This window comes from Myotis nattereri, assembly GCF_964212035.1.
Source record: "Myotis nattereri genome assembly, chromosome: X".
Taxonomy (NCBI): Eukaryota; Metazoa; Chordata; class Mammalia; order Chiroptera; family Vespertilionidae; genus Myotis; species Myotis nattereri.
The window spans coordinates 151,292,975-151,308,465 of record NC_138078.1 but is presented as its reverse complement, the minus strand read 5'-3'; the positions used below and the strand labels follow the sequence as shown (position 1 = coordinate 151,308,465).

Here is a 15,491-nt window from a genome sequence, read left to right as displayed (position 1 = left end):
TGCCCTTGACCAGAATCGAACCTGGGACCCTTCAGTCCACAGGCCGACGCTCTATCCACTGAGCCAAACCAGTTAGGGCTAAATCACTTAGTTTTAGACGTATCCCATGTCCAAAGAATATAGTTGGATTGTGTTTTGTGAGGAAATTAAAAACACTTTTCTTTTAATAACTGACTGTGTTAGTTATTGGTTAACGAACAAGTAATTCCACAAGGCTTTCATCAAGTTGCTGGCCAGGGCTACAGTCATCCCAAGGCTTAACTGGGGCATGATTCACCCTCAAGTTTTGCTAGTTGTTGTCAGATAGATCTCATGTCCTTGCTGGTTTGTTGGAAATTTCAGTTCCTTGTTTATGACATGGTAGCTGTCCTCTTTCAGAACAAGTGATGGAAAGTGAGTGAGACAGACCTCACAACCTTTTTGTAACTTAATCTTTGAAGTGACGTCCCTTTACGTTTACCATACACTAATCATTAGAATCTAGTCACAAGTTCAGCCTACACTACAGGGACTTGAATACCAGAAGAAAGCAGGGATCTTTGGAAGCATCTTAGAGGCTGCCTACTGGTTCTCAATGACTCACTTCAGTTCCACATGCAAAGTGTGGTTTTAAAAATTCATAAACAGCCCTAACCGGTTTGGCTCAGTGGATAGAGCATCGGCCTGTGGACTGAAAGGTCCCGGGTTGGATTCCGGTCAAGGGCATGTACCTTGGCTGCGGGCACATCCCCAGTAGGGAGTGTGCAGGAGGCAGCTGATCGATGTTTCTCTCTCATCGATGTTTCTAACTCTCTATCCCTCTCCCTTCCCCTCTGAAAAAAATCAATAAAATATATTATAAAAAAATTCATAAACTATTACAGTAACAACTCAGAACCTCATAATCTAAATCAGGTCCAGGTGCAGCTTCTTGGGTGTACCTCCTCTTGTTCTGTAGATGTAGAAGGGAGAAGCACTGGTTCACAGAAATTCTGAAATCCAGCCAGGCAAGTGTGGGATGTTCCTCTATTAGCCTTGGGTGCTCGGCTATATTTGCTTGACTTTTGAGTTCACCATCTGAGCATTTGCCACTGACTGGCTTCCTCCACCTTCTACCTACCATAAGACTTGTGGGGATCCAAGAGCCTCTTTCTTTATTTTCTCTCTGTTCTTCATGGTTCGCACTGACAGTAATCTTGGTGATATCATTTTATTATTGACTCTATGGGTCTTTTGTAAATTTCATAGGGATGTATACATTAGAGAATAGCCACACCTACAAACCTCTTTGAGATAATTTTTTTTTCTACTTTGTGCTTCTGTTGAGTGAGCTACGGGACAACATCTTTAAAGCTTAAATTTAGCCCTGGCCGTGTGGTTCAGTTGGTAGGAGCATCAGCCCATGCACAGAAAGGTGACGGGTTTGATTCCTGGTCAGCATACATACCCAGGCTGTGGGTTCAATCCCCGGCTGGCCTGGCTGAGTGTGAGAGGCAACCAATCAATGTTTTATTCTCACAAGGATGTTTCTCACTCTCTCTCTCTCTCTCTCTCTCTCTCTCTCTCTCTCTCTCTCTCTCTATATATATATATATATATATATATATGTGTGTGTGTGTGTGTGTGTGTGTGTGTGTGTGTGTGTCCTTTCCCTTCCTCTGTCTCTAAAAAAAATCAATGAAAGCATGTCCTCAAGTGAGAATTAAAAAAAAGAAAAAAAACACTTTCATTTAAAGTATCTATGAGGTACATGTTTAATCTCTTTAAATGTCCTTTTGTGTGACTGAATATAACTCTAAACATCTAAACAAAACCTTTGATATTTTAAAAAAATTAACAAAGAAGTTTGCAGTCATAACTTCATTTTTTAAAAAAATATATTTTATTGATTTTTCACAGAGAGGAAGGGAGAGAGAGATAGAGAGTTAGAAACATCGATGGGAGAGAAATATTGATCAGCCGCCTCCTGCACATCTCCTACTGGGGATGTGCCTGCAACCCAGGTACATGCCCTTGACCGGAATCGAACCTGGGACCTTTCAGTCCGCAGGCCGATGCTCTATCCACTGAGCCGAACCAGTTTCGGCTGACTTCATTTTTAGACAATGTTTTTTTGGGGGGTATGCTCTGGATATGATCTTTGATCAAGAGGCATTTTTAAATTTTAACGTTGTATGCCCCTTTGGAGGGGCTGAGAATTTTTAAACCCTAAATCCTACCTCTTTTTTTAAACCATCTTTCCCTCAATTTATCTCTCTCTTCTCACATTTTATATCCATGTGCTGCTTAATGATGGGAATACGTTCTGAGAAATGTGCCGCGATGTGAACAAAAAAGGGACTCAGTAATAAATCTAACCAAAAAGAAACATCACAGGACTATAAAAACTTTATATTGACCTTAAGCAAACCCTGTCCATTGTTTTTGTGCATCTAGGTTAACATACCTTTACAAGGTGTCTTTGTCTGATCCCTGGGAAGCATAGCATAACCACCCTCAAGAGAGCATGTAATCTTATTAACTCTTCTGTAATCTAATCATAGAAATTTCCATGTCTTGCTTTCTCCTACGTTCATGTAAGCTTCCTTATGTTCCCTCCTTAACTCCAAATGCATAAGAAACTACAAATTGCCATTATGGGAAGCATTTTTCTCAGTCTGTTGAGATCTTTCTTGTAGGCATGTTGTCTATTTGGCTGAAATAAACTCATAAAATTCTTTACAGGTTTAGACGTTTCTTAACAGATGATTTCATCATTCTGCAAGTATCATAGAGAGTATTTACAGAAACTTAGATCATCTAGTCTAATACACACCTAGGCTATATGGTACAGCTTATAGTTCTGTATGGGAGTAAAAATAATTTTCCATCTACCTTTCTGGGTTCTTGGCTGAGACATCCATGTAATAAAAGATTAACAGGAAAAAAACAAACAAAAGTTGAATAGCATGTATTCCTCCTGTATACATGGGAGAGATCCAGGAAAACTGAGAAACTTATAAAAATGGCTGAAGCCACTGCCTTAAATACCAACTTCATCTTAACACTTAAACAAATGCTGGGTATAAGGAGAGTCAGTTACAGGAGGTGACCAGGAAAAGCAGTGTAAACAAGGGTAAGGTTGTTATGCTGAATTAAGTTTTGTCTTCTGCATTAATAAGAGTTTCTAGAAAGATGGTCCTTCTCCTCCTCCTGGTACAGCCAAGGAGAGAGCCTTACAAATGGAGATTTACTTTATCCACATAAATGTCTTTCACAAAGGGTAACTCACTTCTACTTGGTTTTCAGAACTTCTCTGTTTGCTGTTTCTTAAAATTAACCAGCCTCAAATAATCCTATGCCAAATAGACATATTTGAGGTTGACAAATTATGTTCCCTGCAGATCTTAGACTACAAACCGCTAGAGTGTGTTATTGTACTGTGCCCTGTAGGCAACTGTATTTGTGTAATGCATTGCGCTATGACTTGATGATGACTACAATGACATTAAGAATTAGAAATTTTTCAGCTCCCTTATAACCTTACTAGAGGCCTGTTGCATGAAGAGATTCGTGAATAGGCCTTCCCTTCCCTTGGCTGCTGGCACCCGTTTTCCTCTGGCCCCCGGGTCCCAGGCCTTCACTCTGGCTGGGCTCCGGCCAGAGCCTCCCCACCCCAGCCATCAGGCTTCGCTGCTCCGCTGATCGCGGGGTGGGAGGCCTCGTGGATCCGCTGATCCCGGGGCGGAAGGCCTCGCTGCTTGGCCGGCTTCAGGGCTGTTTGGCTTCTCTCCACCACTTGGAGCCTATGTATGCAAATTAACCACCATCTTTGTTGGCAGTTAATTTGCATATCACTCTGATTAGCCAATGGGAAGCGTAGCGAAGGTACGGTCAATTACCCTTTCTGTCTTTTATTAGACAGGATGGGACTATGTTCATGTATGCAGTCTTTCATTTAATAAAATGTCATTATGCAACTATGACTGTATTACAAACAGTAAGAAGCAATCAGGTGGCATCTTCAAAATGTTGCTTAGGAGTAGCCTTAGATCATCCAGTTCATTGGGCACATTTTCTACTTTCAACATATCTTCAGACAACAGCTAGATTCTGCCACTTCATCACAAGAATCTCCTTTCTTCAAGTTTCTAATACATTTTTTTTCTCTTTCTCTGGAGCTCTCGCTAGCATCTTCTTCAAAGCCCAACATTTTATAGTGTGTTAAAGGATTTTAAACACTAACACTCTTCTCAAAGTTTGTTGCCCAGTTTCAATGCCATGCCCATATTTTAGTTATTTATTATGGCAGTACCAGATTTCCAAGTAAAAATAATCTGTACCCACTACGTATCGCTATGTAGCAAATAAACCCACAAACCGGTGGCTTAAAACCACAAACATTTTCTTTTGTCACAAAATATAGATATTTTATTCCAGCTCTGGGAAATGAAAAAAGAGAAAGATAGGGAACACATCCTTCCACAGACCATTCTAATTTAGCTGATATTAATTAGAAAAAAGCTAAAGCAAATACATGTGTGCATAAGTATTTATATATACACATACATTTTTAAAATCTTACTCTCATAACTGCTCACATATTTATTCTATTTTTTATTAACAGTCTTAGACGTCATCAAATGCATCATAATACTACTATCTCTGCCTGTTCACCAATCTTTTAATAATGCTTGGATTGTATTTGCTGTGTGTGTTTTAGTTAGCTATGTGGTTGATCAAACTGTCCATTAGAGGATGTAAGGGGTAACCTTGTTTTAAGTTATGCTTTATGTATCACCATTACCCATTACATGATTTTTTTTATCATTATTTGGAACTTCACACATCTCATGGTCTCCACGTAGACTATCTCAGTTTCTAGCGCTGTATATATCCACATCTTCGGCATGGGACTGCCCATGATCCATGAGCTTCAGGTCATGCATAAATCATGTAGCCCCTGGGGTAGATTCTGATTTGGACTTAGTTTCAGATCCAACTTCTGTTGGCAAAGCTGCTGGGTGTTTTCAGCTCATTATCTGTTTTTGCCGGTATTTCTATTTCATCAGAGCTTCCTACCTTTTTAGTCCATTTAAATTCGACCTTAGGTCTTAGTTGTTATTATTTTTTTGTCCACAGTGATTTAACTGTTTTGTAAATCTGCTGGCCCTTTCCTGGTGACCCTTACAATTATTATGGCCTGAGCTGGGTAACAAACAGTTGCTCTTGAAGTGGGCAGTCCCAATGGATAAACAATTTTCTTCAATCTAGAACCTTGTCTTTCTGAAACCAAGCCTGCCAATCCTGAAACTCTAATCACTCCAATTTTCAGAAGACAATCTCACGGTAGCTTATTCAGGTAAACATATTCATCTACCTTTTCCAAATTGGACTATATCCATTATCTCATTCTTCACAAAGATATAAATATCCTTGCACCAGACAATGTAATGACCATTTCTGGTGCTGATGGAGGCAGAGCCTATTTGTAAATTACCAGGCTGCTCTTCATGATATTTCGACAGGAGAGGTGGTGAAATGTACATGGGGAGCTGCTCTGGTTTCCCTAGCTGCTTTTTTAAAAAATACATTTTTATTGATGTCAGAGAGGAAGGAAGAGGGAGAGAGATAGAAACATCAATGATGAGAGAGAATCCTGCACGTCCCCCACTGGGGATCGAGCCCACAACCCAGGCCTGTGCCCTTGACTGGAATCAAATCCGGGACCCTTCAGTCTGCAGGCCGTCACTCTACCCACTGAGCCAAACCGGCTAGGGCCTACCTGCTTTTTTTATTTCTCTTCTTTGGCTGCGTGCACACTTATAGATGCAAACATCAGACTCGCAGGCCGGGTTGTCAGTTTTCCGATCTCTGTTCCTCTTTATGTAATGTGTCTTTCTCCTCTGGCTGTTTTCACTATTTTTCTCTCAGATTTTCAGCAGTGTGGAAATGATGTGTACAGGGGCGTAAGGTGTGTCTGTGTACATGGTATTTATTCTACATGGGGTTCTAGCCACTTCTTCAAGCTCTGATTTGATGTATGTCATTATTTTTCAGAAAATTCTCAGTCATTGTTTCTTCAAATATTTCCTCTGCCCCTTATGGCCACCATGGCTGTGACCTCCGCACCTCAGAGCAAAACACAAACATTTCTCTTTAAATCTCACAAGATCTGTGGGATAGAAATCCTGGCATGTCCAAGCTGGGTCCCTCTAGCTCAAGGTTTTCCACAGGCTGTAATAAAGTTGTGAATGGGTTTAAATCACTGCAGTAAGTAGCCTCTGCTGCCATGAATATTATTCTTACTTTTTTTGTCATTCATTTTTACTACTTGTTCTCTGATCCATTTTATTTTTTATCTCCTTTGATTATCTTGGTTGTTTTCTTATCTTTCTTTAATACCCCTTATTAAATTTCACTTGAATCTATTTTTCCTTGTGTATACTTTATTTCTAACATATTTTTGTCTATTTAAAATACTTTCCTAAACAAATCAACTCTTTTTATATCTTCCTTTTTTTTTTTTTTTTTTTTTTTACTATTTCCTTTCTTAGTTTTTAAAATTAATTTCTTACAAGGTGGTTTTTCATATCCTCAAATGTATATTGGATTATATTTAATTTTTACAGTTCTCTTCTGCTTTATGGTTGTTTTTCCTATAGGAATTTTGCCTCAGATGTGTGAAATTTTCTCATATGTGTGACAGTTTATTTTCTGATTGTTTTAGAATAGTTCTATGTGGATTTGCTGATTTTCCTGTTGTTCATTTCTTTGTGGTGAGGAAAAACAGAGTTTTCCACCCCAAAATATGCTTTTTAAAAAAATACTGATTATTTTAAGCTGGTTATTTTTAAGAAATGTAGGACTCGGGAAAAAACTTGGACTTTCTCCCTAACTGCCTAAAATAACTTAGATAGAGGACCTGTTCCAGGAAGGAAGCTATCAGAGATAACTATAATTTCATATGAACTAGGTAGAAAGAAAGGAATCTAGTAAGGCTTTGATCAATGTCTTCTCTGTGTCCTATTCTTAAAGATGACCCAGCAAACATTTGCTGATGTCTTTCTCTCAACATAACAAAGTCCAGGCACTTTAAGCAGATTTCTTTGTTTGTGTTGGTGGGGGGTTGAAGAGCTGTGTGTCCTCTGGTTTAATGATTCTCCTCTAACCTGTAGAACCCTATAGTTCCCTCTTTAGCTTTATTTTTCCTTTATACCACCTAAGCGCCAAGTGGAGTTTCTCTCCTTTATTGACTTTTTTTTTCTCTTCTAGAGGCTACGTGTTTCAAATACTGCCTCCCTTAAACCATGCGTTTTGATAACCCTTTACTGCATGTTTAGTTACTTTGTTTTGCCTACTTTGGTATTTTATTTTTTTATCTATAATCAAAGATATCACAGAGTTGTTGTGGAACAAGATCAAGTAACAAAGTACCTGATGATAGTTATTGTCCTGTCCATCCTCAGTTAACACTTACCTAACACACCACACACACACACACACACAGACACACACACACACACACAACACACACACACACACCCCTCTGCATTAATAACCTACACAGCTTTCTTTCTCACTTCATGCAATCCTAAGCATTTGGTAATTACACTAAACCTATTTATGTGTAAATTTTTCAAACTAGCCTATCATCATCGTTTTCTTGTGAAAAGAAGTGTTTCACATCCCATTTCTTTTTTTTCTTTTAATATATTTTTGTTGATTTTAGAGAGGAAGGGAGAAGAAGAGAGAGAGATAGAAACATCAATGATGAGAGAGAATCATGGATTGGCTGCCTCCTGCATGCTCCCTACTGGGGATTGAGCCCACAACCCGAACATGTGCCCTTGACCAGAATCAAACCCGGGACCCTTCAGTCCACAGGCCAACGCTCTATTCACTGAGCCAAACCAGCTAGGGCTCACACCCCATTTCTTAAGATCTAGCTTTAGAAAAACCCCTTTCACATTTTGTTACTTTTATAAAAAAAATGCAGAATCTAAAATGTTAGTGAATATTTTTTTTTTCATTTAGGTGGGCAGCCTATGCTCATGTTAGCATCTAAAAAGCTAGATATGAAAGCCTACTTTTACATTGAAATGATATTATTCTTATTAGTAATAGTAATAAAACAATCACTAATACATACTGAGAAATTACTACATGTTCCTCACTATTTTAAATACTTTAAAGTTATCAACTCATTTAATCCATCATCACAATGACACTATGAGGTAGGTATTATTATCTTCATCCTATATAATAAAAACTTAATATGCAAAATGACCAAATGGCAGAATGACCGGTGGAATGACCAGTTGCTATGATGCACGCTGACCACCAGGAGGCAGACACTCAATGCAGGAGCTTCCCCCAGCCCGCAGGCCCCAGGCCAGCCAAGGTGGGTGACAGCAGGGGCTCCCGATCGCCCCACCGGTCACCCCATAGATCGGCCCTGATTGCCGGCCAGGTCTAGGGACCCTACCCATGCATGAATTTTGTGCATCTGGCTTCTAGTTATATAAATAAGCAAATAAATTAAGTAACTTTCTAGTGGTAACACAACTAGTAAATGGTTTAGCCAGTGTTTGAACCTAATGAAAAAGATGTCATGAGTTAGACAAATGGTAAAATAGTATTTATGAACGTGAACTCCTCTTCAAGCTAAACATTTCTAAGAAAAAGTAAATCTCAAGCAAATTAATTTTTTTTTTAAACTAGAGGCCCGATGCACGAAATTCGTGCAAGGATAGGCCTCAGCTGCCGGCACCAGCTTCCCTCTGGCACCCAGGACCTGGGCTTCCCTTCCGGCCCCACTTCGTCCAGAAGGTCATCTGGTCTTATTAGCATCTTATACTTTTGTTATTATAGATACAATACAAAATGATATTGAACATAAACTGTAACTGAAAAATAAACTTTTTATTTTTTTTAAATTAAATCTTTATTGTTCAGATTATTACAGTTGTTCTTCTTTTTTCCCCCAATAACTCCCCTCCTCCCAGTTCTCACCCCACCCTCCGCCCTCACTCCCCACCCACTGTCCTCATCCATAGGTGCACGATTTTTGTCCAGTCTCTTCCTGCATCCTCCACACCCCTTTCCCCCCCAAGAATAGTCAGTCCATTCCCTTTCTATGTCCCTGATTCTATTATAATCACCAGTTCAATCTGTTCATCAGATTATTTATTCACTTGATTCTTAGATTCACTTGTTGATAGATGCGTATTTGTTGATCATAATTCGTATCTTTACCTTTTTCTTCTTCTTCCTCTTCTTAAAGGATACCTTTCAGCATTTCATATAATACTGGTTTGGTGGTGATGAACTCCTTTAGCTTTTCCTTATCTGTGAAGCTCTTTATCTGACCTTCAGTTCTGAATGATAGCTTTGCTGGATAAAGTAATCTTGGTTGTAGGTTCTTGGCATTCATCACTTTGAATATTTCTTGCCACTCGCTTCTGGCCTGCAAAGTTTCTGTTGAGAAATCAGCTGACAGTCATATGGGTATTCCCTTGTAGGTAACTGAGTTTCTTTCTCTTGCTGCTTTTAAGGTTCTCTCTTTGTCTTTTGCTCTTGGCATTTTAATTATGATGTGTCTTGGTGTGGTCCTCTTTGGATTCCTTTTGTTTGGGGTTCTCTGCGCTTCCTGGACTTGTAAGTCTAAAAATAAACTTTTTAAATTAAAAAAATACAACAGATTTGAACTATTTACTTTCCGGGGAAAAGTAGCCTTGCAAACTGCAAAGGCAGAGTCAATGCTCAAAAGCAGAAGATTAGAAGAGAGAAAAGGGATAGACCTGAGCATGGCTGGGGAAACTCCAGCCTTAGATAACAGATGGATTGTCATGTCTGTCCATCCTCAAAGGAGAGCTCAGCCCCTGCCTGTGATGTCTGAAACAAAATGCTTCAAGGCGATCAGTGAAGATGCTTTTATTTTTCACAGCAGTTCTCTTTGGGATTCTTTGATTTGGAAAACAAATGAAGCAAAATGAAGTTAATGACTCTTTCAAGTCCTTCCATCAAAGGCTCCCAAATTATATCCATTGTATCAGTGGAAAGTGCCCCGGTAGGAAAATGAGCTGCTCTGGGACACAGCAATGGAGAAAGGGGGGAAGGGAGGAAGGAGACACTCAGGTTAAGTGGACCCTAAAGATGGCACAAAGCTGCTGGTTCCAACCGCGGAAAATTCAACTTCTGTCCCCCACTTCCCTCCTTAAAGGCCAGAGGTCATCAGAGCATGTACAGCAGCAACTGAAACACCCATATTAGGAAAGCAGTGCTCCAGCCTTATTATTAGATTTGAAAAAAAAAAAAGTGAAATGTTATGGACATTCATTAGAACCCCAGGCATACCTGACTTTTGTGTTATTGGGTGCAATTAGCAATGAAATCCTTGGCTTTTTTTCTGTTTTTACCTAAGAAGTTCACGTTAATGATTTTCTCAGAATTCATTAGGTTCAAAATCCCAGACTGTGCTGGGAACATAGTTACTAAGGAAAAATAAACCTCAAGCAGATTAGATTACTGTAGAAATACTCACAAGGAGCTTAAAAGCTCCTATTACCTGGAGAAAGTAAGATCTGTATTGCCTTTGTCAGCGACGGTTGCCCTTCTTACTGTGAAAGGTATTGGCTATACTAGAATCATCTCAGATATTGAGAAATTATAAAGGCCTGTTAGAAATATCTGAATATAATCAAAATCTTATTAAAAAATGAACAAAATATCGTACACTTTTCTGCACTGGAACAAGAGTTTGACAAATAGATGTCTTTTCCCAGGGATGCCAAACACATTTCAGAGGTGATTAGGGAGAGCATGAAGGGAAAGGGTTTGTAGAAATTATTTCAAATGAGGTAAACAGAGAGGCAGACATGCACATCTTTTGGTATGTCAGGGTGGTGAAAGGACAGTTTTATTTTTTTTTTCCTTTTCGCTTCCCCACACCATAATATTAATTGAATTCTGTGATTTGGGGACCAAACCTTTCATTAGCTATACTACACATCTGTCACATTGCCTCACTTTTTTAATTTTTTTTATTTTATTGATTTTTTTACAGAGAGGAAGGAAGAGGGATAGAGAGTTAGAAACATCAATGAGAGAGAAACATCGATCAGCTGCCTCCTGCACACTCCCCACTGGGGATGTGCCCGCAACCAAGGCACATGCCCTTGACCAGAATCGAATCCGGGACCCTTGAGTCCTCAGGCCGACGCTCTATCCACTGAGCCAAACCGGTTATGGCATCACCTCACTTTTTTAAAAAAAATTTCTTTATTGGTTAAGGTATTACAAATGTGTCCTCATCCCCCCCATTAACCCCCAACCTCCTCCCCCACTCATGCTCTCATCCCCCTGTTGTCTGTGTCCATTGGTTTGGCTTATATGCATGCATACAAGTCCTTCGGTTGATCTCTCCCCCTTATCCCCACCCTCCCCTAGTTTCCCTCTGGGGATTGATAGTCTGATTGCTGTTTCTCTGTCTTTGGATCTGTCCCTGTTCATCAGTCTATGTTGTTCTCTATATTCCACAAATGAGTGAGATCATGTGGTATTTATCTTTCTCTGACTGGCTTATTTCACTTAGCATAATGCTCTCCAGTTCCATCCATGCTGTTGCAAATGGTAAGAATTCCTTCTTTTTTTACAGCAGCATAGTATTCCATTGTGTAGATGCACCACATTTTTCTAATCCACTCATCTGCTGATGGGCACTTAGGCTATTTCTAAATCTTAGCTATGGTGAATTGTGCTGCTGTGAACATAGGCGTGCATATATCCTTTCTGATTGGTGTTTCTGGTTTCTTGGGATATATTCCTAGAAGTGGGATCACAGGGTCAAATGGGAGTTCCATTACATTGCCTCACTTTACATGCACACTTAGAACTGCCTGTAAATAACAGGATTTAATGATGGCAACTGTAAGCCCCTTAAAGCCCCTCTCCTCCTACTTTATCATCAAGGCACGGCAATGTGTTCAAGCTCCAGTGGACATCAGATTTGTGAAGGTCCTGCTAGCCCAGCTTGCCTTCCAGGTGCCCTGAATCTGCATAAGAAGGAAGGAAAGGTTTGAACAGCTAATAAAGTGCACCCTTCATCCAGTGAACCACATTCATTAAATTTGAGGGGTTAAAATACCCAGAAAATGAACAAGAATGAGGTTGGAAGACAGCAGTCATTTCCCACATTGCCTGTGACGGTCCTGTCTGGGATGCTCCTTTTTCTGGAGTCCTGAGACAGTCGGATATCTGACTTACTAGTTATTACTTCCATCCTTTTGTCCTGATTGTTTCGAGAATATTTGTTTATGACCAAACTTAAAAGAGCAGATTGCAGTACAGACACACGACCCCTTTGTGTGCCATATCTTTGAGTAGAGAACTTCAAATTCCCCTTGTCAGAAAAGAAGCATTCACTGATGGAGATTGTAAAAAGGAAGACGTGATGAGAAACCCAACCCACACCCAGAATTCGGTGAAGGTCATTTGGAGATGATGACAGGAAGGAAATGAAGCTGTGTATTTGGGAACCAAATGAATACATGACTCTCTAAAGAATGCAGGCTGACCATACATATCCTTCTTTATCGAATTAGAGTTTCTCACTCCTCTTGGAAGGATTGCCTCTCTGAGTGCTGACTCCGGGAAAGCTTGTTCCCCAGTCGGTTGTCCCTGACAGGTATAAATGTTACCTTTCATCATGTCCTGTCCACTGATGACAAAAAGAAACTAATTAAGCATAATTTCCAGGCTTTCCGAGTGAAGGTCCCCTCAGTGGCCTGAGAATTACTTGCAGGCTTGGAATGGTGCCAGCTGTGTGTTGGATCTGGGCAATGATCCTGCACTCATATAAATTCTGTAGTTAACGGTGAAATAATAGAGTCGCGATTCATGGCAAGCATATTTTTCTGTCCTGAAGAATGAAGTCTCTGCAGATGTTAGTGCATGCATCAGTGTTCGCAGCTATTGTAAATACTCCTAAAGCCTCCTCCTAAATCCACAAAATCCCCCAAAGCGTGGCAAGTTTGTGGTATTTTCTATTTTTCTAAATGTGGTGTTTTCATGGCTTATTTACTTAAAAGTCTCGTACCTTTGTGAAAAAATTCCTTGGCATGGGGTTTGAGTGGTCTCATTAGTCTCTTTGTATGAATAAATGCTCCCAAGATGCCTTCAAATACCTTCACTGTCCATTTCTCTGAATGGCAAACTGATTTTGTTTAATTTTTTTAATTCTTTATTGTTGAAAGTATGACATATGTCTTCTTTTCCCCCCGATTGACCTTTCCCCCCTCCCCCACCCCAGACCCTCACCACCCTATTGTCTGTGTCCATAGGTTATGCCTATATGCATGCATACAAGTCCTTTGGTTGATCTCTTACACCCCCCGCCCCCCACCCTGATTTTGTTTAATTTTTACAGTGTTTCTATTCTTCCCATTTCAATGAAGTCAAACCATTAACGGGTATTGGACAATAACTCTAAGCATACATTATTGATTTCTGGTCCACACTGATCTGCCCTTAAACTTGACTCCATCATGTGCCTAAGAACAGTATCTGGCACATAATTAAATTTACCAGATAAAATTGGTGACTGGATTAATCTCATATATACACAGCTTGCCTTATTGCTTGGATCAATGACAAATAGCGGAAGTACAATTTCAACAATGGTTTCAATGAACACCTCTGGGAAACCTGTCAACATGGGAGACCTAGAAATAGGTCTTGCTCCAACTTTACCCAGGCATAGATGACTCTTGCTGATTTAGTTGCCTGGGATGTAGATGAAGCTTTTAGAAACTAAATCTGACATTTGCTGTATAGGCTTAGAGCTGAAATGTGACCCCTGAATGTGTGTAGTGCACAGATGGTCAAGAATTGTCATCGCCACATCCCCTAGGGCACTGATGTATGCATTATTACTGTAGGTAAGCAGACTATTAAAAAGTGCCTATTTGTAGGACATTTTGTTGTAACTATGTTCTTTTTAGACAGGTAGTTTCTCAAGAAGTGTTGCATGTGCATAATCCTCTTTATGAATGAAAGACAATTACTGGTTTCCATGCTTGAACAGTTTTATATCCTTCGCCCAATTAAATTTGGCAGGATAAATATTTGAGAGGAAGAAGTGTATGATTTTCTAGGTAAATTTGTAAACATGGCTTCTTACTGAGGTTCATTGTATACAAACTGCTTTCATGTTAACAGCATTCAAAGTGCTTCCCTGAACCTTCATCAAGTGGATTATAGGATACTCCTTGTATTAAGCCTTCCTGCATATTTCTTAGAAGTATGCTGCTTGATTGTTTCTAAATAATGCATTTAACAGAAGGAGATAACTGTATTGACTTCCTCAAAGAGTATCACATATTTGGATTCAGTCAACAAAAAGTCCCATATTCAGAAGTCTATACTTAGACACCAGCTGTTTGTTTTGATTTCTAATTCATAGTTACTCACTGAATGAGTTCATTCAATAGGAGATGGAAGAGGATTTTGTTTACTTATATATTATTTTACATAAGGGTTGCACTTACTTTGCAAGAGGAAGTTAAATTAACTCATTATAAATGATTGAATTTTTTATTAAACTCAGCCAATTTTATACTTTTTTTCTGCTCATAGAATGAACATTATTTCTCAGGTATTACAAAAGCTGAATAGATTTCTATATTATCATAAAATGGGATATTTTTTAAACATTTTCATGTATTTGCACATTCTACTACTTGACTCTAGGAATTTCCTGCCTATTGGAGCACTGAGTTCACTGTTTCAGGAAAATGATAGATACACTCACAAGAGAACTCTGTTATGTCTAAGCAGCGAGGGTCAAATTAAATTTTTTCAAATTTTATTTATTTTTAAAATATATTTTTTTGATTTCAGAGAGAGGAAAAGAGAGTGAGAGAGAGACAGAAACACTAATGATGAGAATCATTGATCAGCTGCCTCCTGCATGCCCCACACTGGGGATCAAGTTCCAACCAGGGCATGTACCCTGACTGGGAATTGAACCATGACCTCCTGGTTCATAGGTCAATGCTCCACCACTGAGCCATGCTGGCTGGGCAAATTTTTTCAAATTTTAAATAATATTGAATGTAAACTAAAACTGAAAAAATTTAAAACTGGATCAAATTAATTTTTTTTTTTGCATTCCTAAGAAAACAATAAGCTTGAAAATCAGGTTTTGGGGAGAGGAAGAAATTTGCATAAATTCCTTTAGCATATCAAAGATAAAGCATGGAAAGCTCTTGATAGATGTTTCTATTGTTCAACAATACCCTCCTGAACTCTTTGAAGTTAGTGTGACCATGCATCTACTACTAACTAATGGGTTATGAACAGAGGTAATGATGTCTCCTCTGAACTGACAGTGAAATATCTGTTTCACCTTGCAAGAAATGAGGCGAGCCCCCCAATTGTGGGGTCTTGGTAGAACACAAAACATACTTGGGAGCCAAGCAGCAATTCAAACATCTTTCCTTCTGCGTAGAAGGGTGCGCACACATGGTCTG

At 39.3% G+C, this 15,491-nt stretch overlaps 1 pseudogene across 1 annotated transcript; it reads right to left on the bottom strand.

Annotated features, from left to right (window-relative positions):
- Positions 1-4,832: 4,832 nt before the first annotated feature.
- LOC308512004 (MICOS complex subunit MIC27-like) lies at positions 4,833-7,421 on the bottom strand (annotated as a pseudogene). The gene is made up of 3 exons: positions 7,396-7,421; positions 5,744-5,840; positions 4,833-5,531 (listed from the first exon to the last, which is right to left on the bottom strand). The product of its transcript is annotated as an MICOS complex subunit MIC27-like (transcript).
- Positions 7,422-15,491: the final 8,070 nt, after the last annotated feature.